Source organism: Bos indicus x Bos taurus, chromosome 14 (genome assembly GCF_003369695.1).
Source record: "Bos indicus x Bos taurus breed Angus x Brahman F1 hybrid chromosome 14, Bos_hybrid_MaternalHap_v2.0, whole genome shotgun sequence".
In the NCBI taxonomy this organism is placed as follows: Eukaryota; Metazoa; Chordata; class Mammalia; order Artiodactyla; family Bovidae; genus Bos; species Bos indicus x Bos taurus.
Window position 1 is genome coordinate 61,866,000 of NC_040089.1, and position 20,238 is coordinate 61,886,237.

The window sequence follows — 20,238 nt, forward strand, 5'->3', positions numbered from 1 at the left end:
GTACTGTATAGTTTAGAGCTGGTGAGGGCCCCTGGAGTTAGGCAGTAAAAATGGATAAGGTGATCCAAAGCTTATCTACAAAGACCCTGACTTCACAAGGTAATTCAAGACAGCAACTTCAGGAGCTTTCCTGGTGGCTCAGTGGTAAAGAACCCAGCTGCCAATGAAAGAGACGTGGGTTCCATCCCTGATCTGGAAAGATTCCACATGCTGCAGAGAAACTTAAGCCCGTGTGCCACAACAATCGAGCCTGTGCTCTAGAGCCCGCAACTACTGAACCCGTGTGCCACAACTGCTAAGGCCCTCGCTCCCTGGAGCCTGTGCCCCACAACAAGAGACGCCATCGCAACAAGGAGCTAAAGAGTAGCCCCCGTTCACCACAACGAGAGGAAGCCCACGCAGCAACAAAGACCCAGCACAGCCAAAAGACTGCAACTTCAGAAGGATACACGCCCAGCTAGGGATGGTGGTCATCACAGGAGTCGGGTGGGGACAGCTGGGATTATAGGGGAATTTTATTATTATGTCAATGGTATCTTTTTAAAGAGAATACTGAAAGCTTTTTGAAAAGCTATGATACAGGAACTATAATTGAGGAAAAGAGGACAATGACCTAAGTCCCTTTAAAAAAAAAAAATCATCGTGGGAGTGGCAGGAAGGTGTTATGTGACACATGGGTAGGGGTATGTGTGGGCCAGCTGGCTTCATCTCTTCTTTAGTCTGGCAGTAATACTGGTGAGCCGGGAAATCCCACCTCCCAACCCAGAAGTATGTGAGGCTTGGTAAACACCTCTCCATTCAAGACTGAGGCAAGGGAGGCTATGTTCTTATAAGTTCTTATAAGGGTTCAGTCAAGGCAGGAATGGGAGGCAGACTGGGGATGTGGAAGGATTTGTTCATCATGAAGTGGGGGTTCCAGAGAAAACAGAAAAATGTGAGAAGGAAAGGAGCAGCTGGGGAATGAGTGTGGGAAGGCACCAGGCAGCCTGGGGACCAGTGCACAGGATAAGATGGGTGACAGGAGGCATTAACATTTTGGCATTTATGTGGTATGGGAATAGCATAGTTCAATGAGGAATAGGCCTTTAAGGCCCAGCAAGACCTGTGATGTCAAGTTTAGTAACAGTGAAACAGGTCTCCTGGGATCCAAACAGGATATTGGACTTCAGCTGGGACAGTAAAATTTGGGTAGACAATAAAACAACAGTACAAAGTCACAGAGGCAGACACCAGCGTGGATAACTCTTGAGGGCCCATGAGCAAACCAGACAGACTGAAGTTGCAGGTTTGTGTGGGGGATTAGACACTGGCTCTCAAGGGTGGGGCTAGATTCTGAAGAGCTTTATAAGCCAGCAGAGGAGTCAAGACAGGATTGGTAAGAAAGTTTCATTATGAGTTTTTTACCACGAAAACAGCATCTAGGGAAGATTAGTACATCAAATGGACTTCTCAGAGGGCACAGTGGTAAAGAATCCACCTGCCAATGCAGGGGGTGCAAGAGGAGTGGGTTCGATCCTTGGGTCGGAAAGATCCCCTGGCGTAAGAAATGGCAACCCACTCTAGTATTCTTGCCTGGAAAATCCCATGAACAGAGGATCCTGGTGGGCTACAGTCCATGGGGTCACAAAGAGTCAGACACGACTGAGCACTCACTCACTCAGTATAAGAAATAGCTACACTAAGTGGATTGGGACAGGAAAAATTAGATTTGCCACAGATTTTGCAGTTATCTAATATGAAGAGATAATAATAATTTCAAAATAAAGATGAACAGAACTTGTTTTATATATGGGAGAAATAAAGAAAAGAAGGAACTGAAAGTTTTCAAGCATGGGCAGGGGAGACATGAAAGAGGAGGATCCGTTTAGTGGGATGGAATGGATGGTGATTAATTTAGTTTGGGACCTAGATTCATTTGAATCTTACAGCTAAGTGAGACTTTGCAGTTAACCACATGGAACAACTAAGTTTCATGTTTTACAGATAAGGAAATCTTGAGTTTGAGATAACAGAGGATATCCTAGAAAAGGTGTCCTAGAGGCAGTTGACCATTCATAGATGCATTTTTAATGACAGATCAAAACTAGTCACAACAATGTTGGAGCCATAGGCATATACCTGTCAAATAATTCTGTAGGAATGAATAAATTATCCAAGGCAGAGGACAGAAAGTGGGAAGAGAAGAGGAGACTAAAGACACAGGGAAGACAGCAGAGAATTGAATCAAGAGGTAGATGAGAGACAGGAATTTTGGCTTTGCTATTTGTTAGCTATAGGAACTTGACAATTTATTGACCTCTGGGTCTCAGACTGCAGTCATATCAAGGCTTAATAGAAGGGGGTTGGGAGAGCTAGGGAATCTTCTTCCAAGATCACTCACATGGCCTCTGGTCCCTAGCTGTTAGCTGGGACAACGTTATCTTACTATGTAGGCTTCTCTATAAGGTCACTTACAACATGGCAACTAACTTGTCTCTGAAAGTAAGTGAATGAGAGATGGTCCCAGTCTCTTACAACCGAATCTCAGAGCTAACATCTCATCACTTTTGCCAAATTCTATTCATAGAAACAAGTTAAGGGGGAAGGGTAATATAAGGGTGTGAATACTAGGAGGCAGGATTATTGGAGGCTGTTTTAGTGACTGCCTGCCATAATATCTAACAGTTATATTCTTAGACTGTTTTCTACTATTGTAGCTGGTTCACCCAAGTTGGTGACTCAATAAATATTGAATCCACTGAGGTAGGCACAGGTACAGGTGGTGCACAAAGAAGGCAATTTTGCCTAAAAGGAAAAGCCACAGAAATTTCCACAGGAAAAATTATGCTTGCATTATTCTTAAAGGATAAGCAGGAGTTCATCAGGTGATAGCTGGACTAAAAAGGAAGGCTGAACGCCAAAGAATTGATGGTTTCGAAGTATGATCCTAGAGAAGACTCTTGAGAGTTCCTTGGACAGCAAGGAGATCAAACCAGCCAATCCTAAAGGAAATCAACCCTCAATATTCATTGGAAGGATTGTTGCTGAAGCAACACTGTGCAACTGAAAAACTTGCCTGCAATAGTTCAGAAATTTTCTTAAGGTTACAATTAATATGCTCTTAGGAAAAATACAAAGGCTATCCTCCCATTTTCAATGCTATTACTCTATTACAATAAAATTGAAATTCTAGTTTTGTTTTTCATTGTTGACTTTACTAATTCTGTGAACTTTGGAGGCCCTCAAGGTTGACACATTCTAGTGCCTTCTTGCTTTCTTCACCTACACATTCTCTATGTGTGACTGAATGTCAAGTAAGCTGGTTTGGCAGTTTCCCAAAGTGGCAAAAATGACAGAAGCCAAGGAGCTTTTCCAAGGACTTCTCTCCTCATGACTAGAGCTGTCACTGTAGAATACGTAGTCCTGGTTCTTCCCTGCAAGTCTGGAGTACTCTTCGGGGCTCTCTGATCACCCAAGCTTTGGTCCAATCCAATCTGACTCCCCAGACCAAAGCAACCAGAGGGCAGAACAAGCAGTGATCAGAGGCCCTAAGTAACGCCAGCTCTTCATATTTGAAGAATATTGATTTTGCTTTTTATGACCATTGTTCTCTAACAACTAAAAGCCTTGGATCATCATTTTACTGTGGTATTAGCCACCAAATGTTGGATCCCAGTGTTTGATAGTCATATAACTCTGCTGCCAGTGGGTACAGTGCCTGGGAAGTAAGAGGCATGCCACAACACAGACCCTCTGTGTTAAGCAATCTTCCACTCAAGGGTTGGCAGCTGGAAATTTGATTTAGGAATCAATGGTGCTGTTAAGCACCATTGTTTCTGTGCACAAAGAACAATGACTGACTTTTTTTTTTAAGCATTCTTGATGTTATACTATTATAGTAAACCCACATTTTCCATTCTTTCACTTTCTTTGAAAAGCAAACACTCTTTTTTTGGTAATTAGGCACACAAGTAAAAAAACACACCCCAGTTTTTCTTGGACAGCTTATCTCTACTTTATGACTACCATTTAAAATTAAACAAAATAAAACAAACAAACAAAAAACCCCTACTATTCAGTTCTCTCAAATTAGACAGGCATTTTCTTTTCTTCCTCCTCTATTGCAGACTACTGATTTTCTTGGAAAAGAGAAGGAATCAGTAATGGCTAATCACAGATAAAACACATCCTAATTTTAGTACGAGTAAATAAAGCATTATAAAGAAATAGAACTTCTTTATATGTTAATATGTAACCATCATATTTAAAGTTAAAGTAATGCTAAATTTTGCTGGTTTTTAAAAAATAATATTTAATGAGTAGTAATGAATATGTTCACTTTTACTTTGTCATTAAAGGAAGTGTCTAAGAGGTCCCTTTTCTCCAATATCCTCCCAGGGCAGAATCCCATCTGTATCTCCGAGCTAGTCCAGTCACAAGACAGCCTTTTGCGCCATGAGACAACCCAGGGCACTGCCAGTTAGTATGTTGTTAGGAAGTAATCAGAGGTCTATGTTCAAGGCACTGTGCTGAGTGTTCCATCAGATTAAAGAAAAAAGAATAAAATGCTTGCCATAAAGAAACTTAATACCCTGTTGGCAAAGTTCAGAAAATAATTACAATAACATAAGACAAGAATCTAAAGGGGCCATAGAAAGGCACAAACCAAACCTCTTAGAAACTCAAGGCTAGGAATGAGGTAGAACATAGCCAAGGGAACCCACTGGACCTAGCTCTGCTGTCTGGACTGACACTGTGGTTTCTCTTGTCCATGTGTACAGGTGACATATTTATAGATGAGTCAAAGAGGCAATGTAGTTGAGCAGCCTGAAGCTGGGTCTAGGGCATTAGACATCTTTGGATATGAAGCTGGACCTTTTCTTTTTTAGCTGCGTCACCTTGAGCAAGTTACATAATCTCACTATACTTCCAGTGTTTGTTATTTTTTTAAATATTTAGTTATTTATTTAGTCTGTGTCGGGTCTCAGTTGCAGCACATGGGACTTTTGTTTCGGCCCGTTGTTCCCTCTAGTTGCAGCCTGGGGGCTTGGTTGCCCCTTGGAATGTGGGATCTTAGTTCCCTGACCAGGGATGGAACCTGCATTCCCTTCATCGCAAGGTGTACTCTTAACCACTGGACCACCAGGGAAGTCCCTGTACTTCTGTTTTTTAATTTGTAAAATGGGCATAGTAAGACCTACCTGAGAAACTTATTGAAGAATTAAATGATAATATAAGGGACTTTAGAGTAGTGCCTGGCACCGGGTATATAAAAAAATCATAGCTGTTTGCTTTTCTGTTTTTCCAACCGCCCTCTGATTTTCCCATTTTTTAAACTATATTTGACTATTAAATTTAATGCCTATACAATGCCTGGCTCAGAACAGATCTATAGAAAATGTTAGGTTAATTCCATGGGGACTGTTAATAACAGAATATCATAAAATGGACAAGCAACAGAACTTTATTTTTCACAGTGCTGAAGGTTGGAAGTCTCAGATCAGGGTGCCAACATGGTTGGCTGATGGCTCCGTTTCAGGGGGCAGACTTCTTGTATCCTCACTTGGCACAAGAGACTTGGGGTCTCTCTGGAGTCTAACATTTTTATCACTCCTATTAGTATGCTGTTGTCTAGACCTCCTCATCTTTTTGGCTGTGCTGTGCTGTGCTGTGTTGCTTCAGTCGTGTCCGACTCTTTGCAACCCTAGGGACTGCAGCCCGCCAGGCTCCTCTGTCCATGGGGTTTTCCAGGCAAGAATACTGGAGTGGGTTGCCATGCCCTCCTCCAGGGGATCTTCCCGACGCAGGGATTGAACCGGCATCCCTGATGTCTCCTGCATTGGCAGGTGGGTTTTTTACCAGTAGCGACATCTGGGAAGCCTCCATTTTTATGGTTATCCTCCAAACTATCCAGTTTTCATTCTCCTGTATATTATGCTAGCTAGAACTTTATAACAGTAAAACCTTCCCTTCCCAAATTTACTATTTTCTGACCAAAACAGTAAACCAAACTGTTACCTTCCTTCTGACCTGTAATTTGTCAATGCATTAACTTATTGAATGTCCCAAATTATTGTATTCAGGTGTTTTTAGTTTTGGGTTTGTTTTTAGCAATTCAACCCATGCCTTATTGGTTCATGGCCAGTTGTGGTCAACTATCTTTTAGCATTTCTTTTTATTTTTTTAGGTAGTATTTAGATAATCAACAATCAGGTCTCTCCTGTCTTGTACTTATGCAATTGATTCTTGGACTCTAAATGAAGATCTTTTCTTTTCATTCTTTTGTGTAGGCCAGGATTCTTGGTTGCAACTAAGAGAAAACTAGTTGGAACTCAGGCAAGAAAAAACAAATTTTTCTGTTGGTATAGCTGAAGAACAAGAAAAATGGGACAACTGGATTGTTGACTATTCCTTTTTCAAGATGAGCGGTGGCTTCATTTTCTCACATTGCTTTCTCCTAGGACTTTTGTGCCAGCAGCTCCTGGTTCATACTGTCATGAGATCACAACAGAAGAAATGATTCCCTCATCCACTCCTCCTTCTTCCAACCAAGGTCTGAATCAAATATGTACCAATCGTTATTGAGCTGCCTCTACAATCAAGATAGGGTGAGAATCTATCAACCTGTAAACCAGTTACTGCGTCCCAGGAAGTCAGAGGGTTGAAAAGATAGTAGTGCCCAGCAGAGCTCAGGGTATGGCAGGGAAGATGTTCTCCCAAAGGAATGAGGAATACATTTTCTGTAAGCAATGGAGGTGGTGTGACAGGAGGGAAGAGGGCAGAGCACAACTTTCAAAAGAATGACACAGCCCAAGGACACAATATAAACTGATTAGAATCTAATGGGACAAAGACAGCAGACAAGACTCAATCTTGATCCTCAATCAGCAAGTGAAATGACACACCCAGAGGTGCCAAGACCAAGGAGTGGGTGGTGACCAAAATCCTGGAAATCTCCACCCGTTCCCAAAAATAGTTAAAATAATCCTCCCAGTTATTAGCGTATGAAATTACCCAGCCTATAAAAACTAACCATGCCACATTTCACGGCCACACTTGCCCTCTGCGATGGCCCACACTGTCTGGAGTGTGCTTCTCTCTGAATCTAAATAAATCCACTTCTTACCTATCACTTTGTCTCTCACTAAATTCCTTCTGTGATGAGACATCAAGAACCTGAGCTTCCTGAAACCAGGTACTGTGGTTTTAGTACCTGTGGTTTCAGTACCTACTGTGGTTTCAGGTACTGTGCTTTCAGTACCTTCTGTGATGAGACATCAAGAACCTGAGGACATGAAACTAGGTGCTGTGGATTTTGGCTGGGTTTGAGTGCCAGCCACGTGGGTTCAAGTCCCAAGCAGGGTTTTGGCTTGGGTTCAAGTCCCAGCCATGTGGGTTCAAGTCCCAGCACAGGGGTTCAAGTCCCAGTCTGTGGTAAATGGTTTCAGCAGGGCTTCCCTGGTGGCCCAGTGGTTAGGACCCTGTGAGCACAAGAGCATGGCTTCTAACCCTGGTCAGGGAACTAAGATTCTGCAAGCCATTCACTGCAGCCAAAAGATTAAAAAAAATAAAAGCAGTGGCTTAAAATTAAATGACTTAGCTAAGAAGGACCAAGATGAAAGAAGGTTTTCAAATTACTACTAGCAACAATGAAGGTTGTTACAGATGGTTGAATGACACAAAAATATTAGTTATTTTTGTGAAATCAAACCATTTATGTTTCTTCTCCCTATTTTAGTAAAGAAGCAACTAATCTTTTTTTGTTTTTATGGCATGAGTTTTTCTCCTTTTCATTAGTATTAGGTAGAGCGAATTTAAATAGCCATATATGTTTATCACAGAACTTGCAAAAGTTCAAATTTTAAATGACAAAGGAACAAAATGTAGCCTGCAGTTACCACTATTAACAATCATTTAGGTGCTTATGTGGCAGCACCTAGGCTATTTATTTTAAAAAATAGAGCATATCATAATTAAATTGGACAAAAATACATTTCAGAGCTCCTATTTTCTATGACCTGTACCAAAAAGCTTAGGGTATCTGCCAGGCAGTTGTTTGGAGACAAGCCTATCTTGCTATGTATTACCCAACAAACAAAACACTTATCAGATAACACCTGACAGTAAAGTGAAAATGAGATTAATTTTCCAAGGATTTCCTAACTCCCAAAGATTAGAGGAAGATATGAGGGAGCAAACTCATGTGTCAGCCCATTGATTATTCTAGTCATGTGTGTTTCATTTAATTTGTAAAACTGGATTACTGCTTTGCCCTTTATTATGGGTTTCAAAACAGTCCTCTTAAATTAACGGTGAATAGTTTGTTATTTCTCAAAGTAATAAAAGATGTTAGTGTACAGCTTATGACTTGCTTATCTTAGAAACCACCCAGAATCACTTGGGAGATACACTGACCTGTATCTAATGACATACATAGCCACTGACATGAAAATAGAAATTCTTTCCCTTAAACTGGGTTTGTGTCTGGACTCTATGATCCTTTGCTTGCCATGCTTACCACTGTATAGTTCAAATTATCCTGTGGACAACGATATGCATGTGTGTGCTAAGTCGCTTCAGTCTTGTCCAACTCTTTGCAACTCTCTGAACTGTAGCCGCCAGGCTCCTGTGTCCACGGGATTCTCCAAGCAAGAATATTGGGGTGGGTTGCCATGCCCTCCTCCAGGGGATCCTCCCAACCCAGGGATAGAAGCTGTGGCTTCTGCACTGCAGGCGAATTCTTTATTTCTGAGCCACTGGAGAAACTCAAAGGACAAAGACTTGGGTGATATCAAAGATACCAGTGCTGGAATGCAGGATGCCTGTTTTGGGATGCCACAAAACCCTACTGACCTGATCCCTAAATTTTGTGAGAAAACAAAAACATGACAATAAAGTCTCCTTCCAAATTAAGTGAGTCCTCATTGGAGGTGAAAATCAACCTAGGTAAAGGAATTACAACTCTTAAGAGATTATAACAACAGATGCTTAGCAAATAAAGGATAGCATATATCAATTCTATTTGAAGAGAGAATGGTACATAATCTGAACTCTGTCTTCCCAAAGAAATTTACAAAGCAAGTAAATGATTAATTACTCATTTTTCAGTTCAGTTCAGTCAGTTCAGTCGCTCAGTCGTGTCCAACTCTTTGAGACCCCATGGACTGCAGCTCACCAGGCTTCCCTGTCCATCACCAACTCCCAGAGCTTGCTTAAACTCATGTCCATCGAGTCGGTGATGCCATCCAACCATCTCATCCTCTGTTGTCCTCTTCTCCTCCACCTTCAATCTTTCCCAGCATCAGGATCTTTTCCAATGAGTCAGTTCTTTGCATCAGGTGGCCAAAGTATTGGAGTTTCAGCTTCAGCATCAGTCCTTCCAATGAACACTCAGGACTGATCTCCTTAAAGATGGACTGGTTGGATCTCCTTGCAGTCCAAGGGACTCTTAAAGAGTCGTCTCCAACACCACAGTTCAAAAGCATCAATTCTTGAGCGCTCAGCTTTCTTTATAGCCCAACTCTCACATCTAAATGTGACTACTGGAAAAACCATACCTTTGACTATTGGACCTTTGTTGGCAAAGTAATGTCTCTGCTTTTTAATATGCTGTCTCGGTTGGTCATAGCTTTTCTTCCCAGGAGCAAGTGTCTTTTAATTTCACGGCTGCAGCCACCATCTGCAGTGATTTTGGATTTTTACTAGTCTATAAAAGACACAGTGCCAGATTCTTGATAAGCAAGTTGCTTTCATGGAAGATTATCAGTGTACAAAAAGATGTGGTGGACAACTGAAAAAGTGTGAATGTGTCAACTATTCAAAACCTATATATTTTGGTTTTCTATAAAATAAAGTGTACTCTAAGAATGTATCTTAGCAGTTGGTGACAAAAGCTCAGCTTCTCTGTACACTGGTGCTGAATCAAACCTCAGAGACAGAGTTTTGGGTGAAGCAGAAAAGTTAGCGTAATTGCTTTGCCAGGCAAAGAGGGACACAGCGGGCTCATGCCCTCCAAACTAGGTGTCCCAACTTGGGGAAAATAGTGACAACTTTTATAGTAATTATTCAAAGAGAGCATGATCAGCTTGTGGACATTCTTCTGATGGGCTGGCAGTGAGCTAACTAGGAGTCGGCATGATCCACCTTCAAGTCCAACAGGTCTGGGGTTTACATATCGGTAACTTCTCCCTCCCGGAAGGGATTTCAGTATCTACAAAATAGCTTGAAGATATTGCTGTGTATATCCATTGATGGGTTTCTCTTGTGGCTCAGCTGGTAAAGAATCCAACTGCAATGTGAGAGACCTGGGTTGATCCCTGGGAGATCCCCTGGAGGCTACCCACTCCAGTATTTTGGCCTGGAGAATTCCATGGACTCTATAGTCCATGAGGTTTCGAAGAGTCAGACAGGACAGCGACTTTCACTCACTCACTCATATCCATTGATGGGAAAATAAGACCTTGCCCCAAGGCTACTCTTGACTATTTCTCCCTGGTCTTGCATTCCCCTCCCTTCCTTAATTAACAACAGCTTGAATCTGCCTCCTGCACACTAAGGCAAGGTTATGGAGGCTAAATGAAGGCTGTTTTCCATAATCAAAGAAATGAGGGACACAGAAAGGCTCTGTGCCCAGGTGCTCCTCAGGGCCCTGCATGGTATCACAATAAAAATTCTTATTAAGCTCTTTTCAAACATTCCAATTAAATTATGATTTTCATGCTCAATTACCATTGGACTGTTTGTCACATTTACATATGTGACTACAAGATGTTTCTATTATAGGCTGATAATTTTAGGGTTACCCATTGTTTTTTGAGTGACTTGTCTTTATCAACGATCTAATTCATTCAGTCTTTTACATCTATTGGCACAAAAGCAAACAAGTTTGAATCAATAAACTAGGATGATCTAAGTGTGAATGGTATTATTTTATCTTAAGGCTCTCTATTTAATAATAATACTTTCTCTGGCACTACCTGTGATTTGTGTATGAGTAACCTGACTTGGCAAAAAACCCCAAACCTCAAACCCGAAACACAATTAAACACGCTGTTCTCATTAGGCAGCTATCATTCTGTTAAAGTTACTATGCTGTCTAGTTCATTGCAGTAGTTTTTAATGCTCTGTTATATGCAATCAAAGCTAGTATGATTTAGATTTGAATACACAAAATACTAATTGTGAGAGTACATAGTTTGAATAATAAATTGTTGAGTTGCTTCACTGTATAAACAATGATGGAGTAGGGTTTAGTCCAGTTGAAAGAGTGGACATTCGCTGACTTCATCTCAGTTTCTCTTGACTCGAATCTCTGCCATGCGTCTGTACCTCTCACTGCACTGAAATTATTCAGTTAAAGGTCATGCATAACTTCTTTTCAGGCCCTTATCATTCTCCTACTGGATCCTTATAATAGCTTTCCAAGTGTTCTCCCTGCCACAAATATATAGTCCCTTTTCTTCTCACCCTTACACTCTCCCCTTTTCTAAAATTCAATTCACTCTTATGACAAACATTTTTGGCTAAGAATCCAAACTTCTTAACATGAGTTTGGAGTTTACCGATGACATGCCATTTTCCCAAATCAGAAGAATCCCTTTCAGGAATATGACATTCCGATCATTCATTCCATCTTGGAACACCCTCCATGAATGGCTTGACCTCACACTACTGTGATTCTTCTCCTACTCTTGGGCTGGTCCTCTTTCTCTCCTCTCTGTCATTTCTCTAAGTCCAGTGCTTAGATCCCTGTTCCTTTAGACCTTAACATTTCCTTAATTACCATGTCTAAAGGAGAGGGTCCCAAATTTACAGCCAAAAGGGCTCCAGATCTCTGTGTTTTCAGGGGCCTTTGGACCATTTTTACATGAATATCCTATCGACAGCTTGGACTATGCTCAAAGAAGGCTCATAGTCTTCCCCCCAAACTGGGACATTCTATTTCTCTCTCCATTTGTGACTCCAGAATTCTCCCTGTTGATTAGTTTCATATCCCCAAATCATTTGATAACTTCTCCTCTCACTTCGATTTCCTTATAGCTCAGATGGTAAAGAGTCTGCCTGCAGTACTGGAGACCCAGGTTCGATCCCTGGGTCGGGAAGATCCCCTGGAGAAGGAAATGGCAACCCACTCCAATATTCTTGCCTGGGAAATCCCATGGATGGAGAAATCTGACAGGCTACAGTTGGTGGGGTTGCAAAGAGTCAGACACGACGGAGCGGCTTCACTTCACTTGCTCTCCCTTAACATTCAAAATTATCCCTTCTCTCTCTATGCCTTCATCTATGCCTTCCTCTCTTCTATTCCACATTTCCTGCTTCTCTTAACTATATAACAGTCGCCTTCATGGTCTCCTCTCTTCCAAACTTTCTATTTTCAATCCCATTGATGCTAGAGAAATCTTAAAAAAAATCTTTGAGTATATCATGTCCCCAATTAAACGGTACCGAAATGAAATCCAAGCTATGATCCCTACATTTCACCTCACCCTCCTTTTCAATCTCATTTGCAATCGTACCTATGTTGGAGCCAGAAAGCTAGTTCACAGTTCTTTGAACTGGCCCATTTCTGTGCCTTTTCTTAAAGTAGTTCCCTTGCCTGGAATATCTGCTCTCAAAGTCACTTATTTCCCATGTCTGGAGTGTCTGCTCTCAAAATCTCTACCTTTCTCCAGTAGCCTTTCTCTCACTGAGCTGCGGTTATTTCCCCCTTTCACTAGATTCCACACAGCATTTTCTCTGTTTACAACAATTACTTAGTTATTTGATGTAGTCTTAGTTCCCCTGCTAGACTGTTATCAAGATTCCAAGTGTATTCATTTCTAGCCTTCTTCCCTCCAGCAGGGGGTCCAGTAAAGTGCAGTGCTTGTAAATGTTCTGAAACGAAAAGACTTTTTAAGGAATGAAAGAGAAAACCAAGAGACAGCACAGTGAAATATGGAAATATGAAATCAGGAACAGAGTCCACAGCCTCTAGTTTTTACCTAGTACTTTCACCTCAGAACCTATATTCAGCATTGCTACCTTCTTACCCAGGGAAGCTCTCTCTTTCATATCTGATTTGTAGCAACCACAGTGCTACAAAGTAAACAGATGGTCGGGAAATGCCAGTGGAAAAAAGTCTCAGTCTTTATCGCAAAGATTTTGGAGTGTGTGTCAATATATATTTCATTTGTGCCGTTGCGTCTGAGTTGCAAGACATTAGCACGGGAGGACTCAGGGTTTCTGATGGGGAGCGCGAAGACATTTTAAAAACATGAGAATAAACTAAAAGCCATGTAGGTCGTCCTAGGTTCCCCAGTAAAAAAAAGTTTGCTCTGGAGTTGTAAAATTAAAATGACCGCGCAATGAGACGCAGGGAATTGAAGTACTGTGCCCTTGTAACGTCGGTAATGCCCTCTCCAATACAGGTCCTTCATGAATAAGGACCGGGTCGGCCGGCCTCAACCCTTCTAAAAAGAAAGACATAAAAGCCACACGCCTTAAAAAAAAAAAATCCCTACTGCACCACACTGCAACGTGCGAACACTGGGGACATGCCCACGCGGTCACGAGCCCCTGCAACCACCCGAACACTGGGCCGAGCCGTTTTGGCCCTTAGGAACTCGCTTCCAAAAAAAGGAGCGCCGCATCCCGCGGGGGCTGAAGCGTCACCCCGGGAGGGCAGTCCCCAGGCGTAGCCTACAGAGGCCGCACAAAGCGGAGAGCTCTCGAGAAGGTAGGGGGGCGGGAAGCTCCGGGGGTGGCCCCTCTCTTTCACCCTCTTCCAGGCAGAGCAGGTTCCAAGCAGTGCAGGCGTCGCGCCAGCTTCGGGCCCGGACCGCGCTTGGCGCCGCGGCCGCCGGGCCCAGCTCCCAAAGCGCCCCGGCCCGCCTCGGGCGTGAGCGCAGGCGCCCGGGCGTCGGGGGCGCGGGCGACGCCGAGCTCTGTCCAGGTCACCTCCCTTCTCCCCCGCCCGCCCACGTCCGCGCAGCGGGCCCTCCACCGGCCGGGGAAGCGGCGGAGGGCGGGAAGTGGCCGAGGGCTGGGGGCGGGGGAGACAGGCACCTGCACCGCGGGGTCGCCCCGCCCCGCCCCCTTCGGCTCGCCCTGAGCCGGCCCCCTCTCTCTTCCGCCCGCTTCCCTCCTCTCCGCGCCGCGGCCCCGCGCAGTCCGGCTCGCGCGGCTGGCTGTGACGTCACCAAGCCCCGCCCCTCGATATAAAGCCTGGCGTTGCCGGCGCCGCCTTCCCACACTCGCTGGCTCTTCGCTGGGTTGCTGTGTGTTTCCTTTTTTCTTTTTTTTTTTTCCTCCGCCTTCTCCGCCTCTTCTCATCCTTTCTCGCTCTCCGGCTCTGCGGTGTGACGAGGCCGAATCCTCTCCGCACCCAGCCCTCTCGCCTTTCTTCTTCCTCTGCCCGTGCCGTTGTTCCATTTCTCTCCCTCGGCCGCCGCCGCCGCTGCTGCACAGCTGGTGTCGGTGCCGCGCTTTTCCCCCCACGTCGTCCCCGCAGCCTATGGCCCAGGCCGCCTTGGGTATTTCTGCTCAAGGTAACCACATCCCTCTTTAAAAATTCCGCCGAAAAAGAGAAGACGCTTTACCCGACTCTTTGGGCCGTTATCTCACGTGAGTAGTGACCCTAGGGGCGCGGGCTGGGCCGGGGCCGGGGCGCGGGGCGCCGGGGGGTGGGTCGGCCTCGGGGAGCTGTCGGCCGCCTCAGGCTGGGCCCCGCCGACCGGCCGGCATTCCCCTGCAGCGTCCCCGCGGCCGGCCACCTCGAACATGGCGGCTGGCGGCCTGTGTGGCGGCGGCGGCCGGTGGCTCGGCGGCGGCGCGGCGGGCTGGGGCGGCTGGCGCGCCTCGGGTGGCAGCCGAGCCGAGCCCCGAGCGGCCGCGGTTGGGGCGAGGGGGCGTGTGCGTGTGTGTGTGTGTGTGGACTGGGGGGCGCGCTCGGGGGTCTCGCCGCCGCGGGGCTCGGCGTCGCCTCCCGGCGGCAGGCGGCCCCCACCCCGCTCCCGTGGTGCATTGCTGTTTCCGGGGAGGGGGCCGGGCTGCAGCCCCGAGGGGCCCTGGTGCCGCCGCCCGGCCCTGAGCGGCGCCGCGCCGCGCCTTCGTCTCGGGATCCTGGGCTGGCGGCGCGGCTGGCTGCAACCGCCGCGGCCTTAGGTTATGAATGGAGCGGGGCGGGCCCGGCGCCGGCCTCCTGTGACAGCTGCCGGGGGAGGACGGGTGCCTGAGGGTGGGGACAGCGCGGCCCTCCCCTCTCTGCCGGAGGAAAGTTGACGCCGCTAAGGGGCCTGGCGGCGGGGAAACCCGGTGTCAGGTAGCGAGCAAGAGGCCTTTGGCCCCTTCTGGAAGCCTCGGGGCTGCCGCCCCGCCCCCTGCGGCGCTGGCGATTGGGCCGAGTCGCCTTCACTCACCCCGGGCCGCCTCCTGGAGCCCAAGAATTAGTCACGATGGCTTCGTTTTCCCGTCCGCGCCACGATTCCTGGGCCGAGAGAGGGAGAGCAGTAGGCTTGGATGGCTTATCAAGTACTATTTTGGCAGTTAACGGTGGTGTTTCAGTACTTCCCTGGTTGCTCAGACGGGTCAAGAATTTGCCTTGCAATGCAGGCAACCCAGGTTCGATCCCTGGGTCGGGAAGATCCCCTGGAGAAGGAAATGGCAACCTACTCCAGTATTCTTGCCTGGAGAATCCCTATGGACAGAGGAGCCTGGCGGGCTACAGTCCTTGGGGTCGCTAAGTGTCGGACGCGACTGAGCGGCTAACAATTTCCACCAACGGTGGTGTTTTAATAGCCTTACCCAGAGTATATCTGAAACGTGTGTTTCTTAGGCTAAGCTACTGGTTCGGCAGCCTGAAAAGGTCGGGCGCACTGTTAACGGCCCCATGATATTTTAGCAGGTTTAACGGGATTTTGTGGTTGCATCGTGGACACAGTAAGATATTTTGTGTCCAGTCGTGTTTCCACCCTTCAGCCTCCAGCTTGGATGGGAACCTGAAGGCTCAAGGGAGAGAGTCGATATGTGATGAGGAAAGGTTGTTACAGATGAGCCTGGCAGAAATACGGCGAATGACTATAGGGCAGAGCCCTGCCAACCCGTTGATTTCTTTTACAAATATAGGAGAGTGCAGATACTGGTTATGAAGGCAAATAAGCCCTGAAGAGTTTAGTGGGAAAGATATAGGCTCCTGATGGTCATAGGTGGTAGTGAAAGGTACTGTAATCAAGTAATCAGTGCCGTCCCTCTTGCCACTCAGGTTTGACTTAAACATTTTCAAACATATAGAAGGAGTGAAAGAATTGTACCCTCACCTGGATTCAGTAAACGATTAACATTTTGCTTTGCTTGTAATTGCTCTATTCATTTATCAATCTTTATTCTGTGTATTTCAAAGTAAGTTGGAGACACCAGAACACTTTACCCCTCCAACTTCAGTATGCACATATCATTAGTCTAACACTGTTTAAGTATTTCTTTAAAATCGGGTAAATTTTACATAACAGCAAAATGCACATGTCTTGAATATACCCTTTGACGAGTTTTGACAAAAATACAGCTGTGTAATACAAACCTTTATCAAAGATGAGAAAAGTGCCATCAAACCCAGAAACTTCTCTTTTGCCCCTTTAAGCTCCATCCCTTACTACCCACAAAGGCATTCACTGTTCTTTTTATTAACCATAGATTAGTTATTATGGAAGTTTATTCTAGAACTTCCATATAAATGAAACTATATATTGTGTGAAAGGTTTCTTTAACTCAGAGTGTTTTTGATATTCATCCATAGTGCACTCACCAGTAAATTGTTCCTTTTAACTGCCGAATAGTAGTCCATTATATGAATACCTTGCCTTTTTTTTTTTTTAAACAACTTTATTTTGGAATAATTACAGATTTGTGGAAAAGTTACAAAGATAATACAGTTATTACTTCATACTTCTCACCTAGTTTACCTTATAAGAGGTGGTACCTTTGTCAAAATTAAGAAACTGACTTTGATACATTCAGTTCAGTTCAGTCGGCCACTCCTGTCCGACACTTTGTGACCTCATGGACTGCAGCATGCCAGGCCTCCCTGTCCATCACCAACTCCAGGAGTTTACCCAAACTCATGTCCACTGAGTCGGTAATGCCATCCTCTGTCGTCCCCTTCTCCTGCCCTCAATCTTTGCCAGCATCAGGGTCTTTTCAAATGAGTCAGCTCTTCACATCATGTGGCCAAAGTATTGGAGTTTCAGTATCAGTCCTTCCAGTGAACACTCAGAACTGATCTCCTTTAGGATGGACTGGTTGGATCTCCTTGCAGTCCAAGGGACTCCCAAGAGTCTTCTCCAACACCACAGTTCAAAAGCATCAATTCTTTGGTGCTCAGCTTTATTTATAGTCCAACTCTCACATCCATACAATAAGACCACTGGAAAAACCATAGCCTTGATTAGACGGACCTTTGTTGGCAAAGTAATGTCTCTGCTTTTTAATATGCTGTCTAGGTTGGTCATAACTTTCCTTCCAAGGAGTAAGCGTCTTTTGATTTCATGGCTGCAGTCACCATCTGCAGTGATTTTGGAGCCCCCCAAAATAAAGTCTGACGCTGTTTCCACTGTTTCCCCATCTATTTGCCATGAAGTGACGGGACCAGATGCCTACCACCTAAACTCGAGATTTTCTTAGGATTTCACCAGTTTTTAGTGTCCTTTCTGTGTAGAGGCCAATCTCAGGTGCCACATTGCATTTAGTTGTCATGTCTTTGACAGTCTAGAGAAGTACCAGCCAAATATCCAATAAAATGTCCCCCATTTGAATTTGTTTGATAATTTTTCTCATGATTAGTCTGGGGTTTTGGAGTTTTGGAAAGAATACCAAAGTCATTGATAAAGGCGTGTAAGGTGAGACATACTGATAACTGGGGATACTAAGTTTCTGGGTAGTTACTGTCAAAGTGATGGGAGGTTTTTAGTGCTTTTTATTGGTCACCTGCTGACTCAGTTAACTCTAGTTCTTTCTGTGCTATTTGCCAAGATAGTGTAGCAAGGGACATTCTCTTCAATCAGCTAAGAGATTTGATTGCAGTGTTGTACATGATCCAACTGATATAAACACCACTCTAAATGAGAAAAATTTAGCGTTCCCTGTGTCTTCTCCATGCCCCCACTCATATTTTTATTTAACCTCCTCTTATGGTTGGTTAATCTTGACTGTACAAATGAGCATTCTGTTTATCCTGTAAATAAATGACCCTGTGCCCCCTTTATTTATATTAAAATGTGCCTTTGGAAATTCAGAGCCTTCATTTCCTACTAGTGTCTTTTCTGTTAGATGGAAATGTTTTAGAGATACTACTGAAGAACATTCATGAATTTCTGAAGTTTAATGTCATTAACATTTCACAGCACTGCTCTTCAGTTGTGCTGAGCAACAACTGATATATAGGGGGAGGGAATATCTCACCTAGGATAATTATCCTGTTCCAAAGAATAGTTGAGAATAAACTCTGTCTCCAGTGGCTATGGCTTTTAATTTACTTAAATTACGTTGGTTTGGGGAGAATTGGAACCTTTGTTTTGGAGTATTTAGTTGGAATCTAATGTGATGTTAATAATCACTGTCACATGTTGATAGGATTCTTTTCTAATTATCCGTAAGTGTCATTGAGTATGTGATCAGGATACCCCTAGTAGATTGGAAGAACATTTTACTTCCCCTAAGGGTGCCTCTATCCTGGTTGAGATATGAGATATGCTGAAGATGTGTCTAGAGTGCTTCTGGAATCTTGGATTCTTATGATTCCTACGTTTCATCATTTTTCTGGTTTCATTCTTACTCCCTATCTTCTAGAAATACTGTCAGGTTATATTACTTTAAAATAGCAATGACTGAAGTACAAGTAGAAGTGTAGGTTTAGTTGTTTAGGTTAGAAGTGATAAGTCTGTTCAGTCAAATCTTAATAGGTAAAAACCATTTCTAAAACTTAATTATCATTTTGTAGAGGGCCAAGCATGTTTACATTCATATGTTGTTCCTAGTGATAGTAGAGTGACTTAGATGTAGAAGGTTAGGAATGAGAAGGAGGTAAACATCTGTTACTTGTCAGATATGTAAGGCAGGTCTCAAAAGTTATTTCACAGGTACACATAGTATATTAGCTAAGTCACAAAAAATGTTTTTCTTTTTAATATGTAGTAGGATTTTATACTTAAGCAAAGAAAAACTTGGAATTTGTAAAGGAAAGGTTCTGGTTAGTTTCAGATTATTAGATACACATAAAATCTTGCATACATGTTAGGTTAGTGACAGCACTTGTACATTTAAAAATTTTAGGCCACTTACAAATATGGGTTTTGGAGTAAGTAAAAGCAAAACTGAAATTGGGTGAAGCCTGGAAACTGAGTGAGGTAGATAGAGCAACTTGTAAGGTGACCATGGTCTCAAATTCAGTTTTGTATTCCTGCAGCTTGGAAATGCTTACTGTATAAAAACAGCATTTGATACTATGATAAACCCTTTGAAAACCTCATTTTGTGTAATGTGCTTTAATGAAACACTTCAAACTGAAACTTCTTCCTGAACTTAATCTTTACATCAACTTAACCTTCTTGAAGCACAACCTAGCATTTTTTAACATATGACTTATATATTTTTATTTTCTTTAGGGCGAACTTTCTGACCAAGTATACAACTACCCAGAGGGCCTAGGAGAAGTGCTGTATAGAGAACAGTTCGACTTCAACGCTGAGCCACCTTGGGAACCTAGCTGATGATAGGGGGGTTCCATCTCCTAACTTGTCCATGTAAGTATTTTCACATCTGTGCAGAGGGTGAGGGAGGGTCTTATAGAAGTAAAGGAGAGTTGTTGTTCAGTCTTTTCAGAACTCTAAATTGTGTTTACCACTTACTCCCTCCCCAACTATTTTTGGGCCATACATTGCAGCTTGCACCGTATCAGTTCCCCTGACAAGGGGTTGAACCCAGGCCACGCCAGTGAGAAAGCCTGGAATCATAACCACTAGGCTACCAAGGAACTTCCCTACTTACCCATATAGTTGATTCAGTTGTGCACATTATTACTATATTTAAGTATATACTGCAGGCTAAATTTCAATTAAATCTTATTAGTCCAGATTTTAATATAAGTTGGAGAGATGGTTTTTTATTTTTTTAATTAAATGTGGGTGGTAACTTATCACACCATTCAACCATTTAATTTGGTAGATTCAAGTATTTGGGCTTAAGTCAGAAAAGAAAGTTTATTTTTAAATATAGTAAAAGATTCTACTC

The 20,238-nt window shown here is 43.9% G+C and overlaps 1 protein-coding gene across 3 annotated transcripts in view; it reads left to right on the forward strand.

The window, feature by feature from the left end:
• The first annotated feature begins 14,182 nt into the window (after positions 1 to 14,182).
• AZIN1 (antizyme inhibitor 1) overlaps positions 14,183 to 20,238 on the forward strand; it is a 31,112-nt gene continuing 25,056 nt past the window's right edge. For 2 of the 3 annotated variants that reach the window (XM_027561402.1, XM_027561401.1), the window contains exons 1-2: positions 14,212 to 14,583; positions 19,614 to 19,751. The gene's annotated coding sequence lies outside the window, so the exon portion shown is untranslated. Of the gene's footprint in view, positions 14,584 to 19,613; positions 19,752 to 20,238 lie in introns of all 3 variants that reach the window. The other variant, XM_027561399.1, reaches the window with a different exon arrangement.